The sequence below is a fragment of the Tursiops truncatus genome, chromosome X (genome assembly GCF_011762595.2).
Source record: "Tursiops truncatus isolate mTurTru1 chromosome X, mTurTru1.mat.Y, whole genome shotgun sequence".
Taxonomy (NCBI): Eukaryota; Metazoa; Chordata; class Mammalia; order Artiodactyla; family Delphinidae; genus Tursiops; species Tursiops truncatus.
In genome coordinates, this window is record NC_047055.1 from 90,844,642 (window position 1) to 90,846,241 (window position 1,600).

Sequence of the window (1,600 nt, forward strand, 5' to 3'; positions counted from 1 at the left end):
TAAATTTGAATTTCAGATAAACAACATCTAATGTTTTCAGTATGAGTGTGTTGTATGCAACACATTTATATTATTAAAAGATTATTCAAACAACAAAGTCCTACTGTATAGCACAGGGAGCTATGTTCAATATCCTGTGATAAACCATAGTGGAGAAGAATATGAAAAAAATGTATATACATGTATAACTGAATCACTTTGCTGCTCAGCAGAAATTAACACAACATTGTAAATCAACTGTACTTCATTCAATAAAATAAATTTTAAAAAAAGACTATCCAAATGTACCTGGGCATCCTGTATTTTTATTTGCCAAATCTGGCAATCTTGTTTAGAGCAAGCGTTCTCTAGTGTTTTTCCTACATGTCCAAGGACATATGAGAGAGGCCTGGATGTGCAGTCAGGACTCAAACAAGCACTCAAATAAGCAGCTGTCTCATTCCATTGAGGAACACAGAAAGTTAAAATATTCGTCCTCCAAAGGTAGGAACAGTGAGTAATTTGTTCTGGTTGATAGTGACATCATAGCTAAATCAGTTGTGATCTGAAGCAGGAGCAGGCTTCCAGGAAAAGGTGGAGTTTAGGATGTAACTTCTAAAATATCAAATTAGGAGAGAAGAGAACCCATGCCCTAGGGATTTTTTTCTTCCCTCCAGGAAGATAGGGTGGATGACAGTCTGTCTTTTAGTCCCATCCATTCCAAGATGAGTTTCACATAGGGCATGTATACTGATAATGCAGGGAAACAACTTGTTTCAGTCTCAATTATTTGGATAATTAATCACGGAAATTTACCCACAAATAGTATTTTTTTTTTCATCTAGCACTTTGCTATCAGCGAACACTATGCTATTTCTGTGGTCAACATTGTAACTGAAAATACCCAGAGCTACTCCTGAAATCTCAACAGTGATGAAATGACTTGACTTAAATGTCCAGAAAGCATAAACAGCCATTGCCTAATAGCATCCATTTTGAGCCCAGCAGGTCAGAGTTTCTATTTGCAACCTCAACTACAAGTATTGCTTTTTGGAGCCTGAAAATGCCCTGCTATGTGGAATTGGTCGGTAAATGTCACACACATATAGTCCAAGTATTATATAAACAGGAACTACTGTCACACAAAATGCCATGACAACTTCACGACACGTGAGCTTTTTCATCCTTGTTTTTCATTGCCAGGAGTCCTGAGTTTTAATCTTGGCTGTATAAAAGGGTGCTGTTTTTTGCAGGAGGAAGGAGTATCAGAGATGAAATTACTTCCTGTTCCTATTTAGAGCCTTCTGTCTGTCCCATTGTCTCACTAGTAGGGCCTGCCTGACACTGACATTGCTCCTTGGTCCCGAGGCTTTAGGTGGACTGCTGTAGGGACGTGACTGGAGATGTAGACCAAATAGCTCCAAAGGTCTTTTCTAGCTCTGTGGCCCACATCATCATTCCTCTTAAGATGGGAAGGTATTAACTTTTCATCTGTCTTGAGGAGATGGAAAGTTTATTTGAATTTGTTCTAGGTTATTCCAGGTAGAGAACCAAGAAACTGAATAATTTACTAGAGTAGGAAGTAAGGAAGATGGGGAAACTTTATGTTCTCTGGAATACA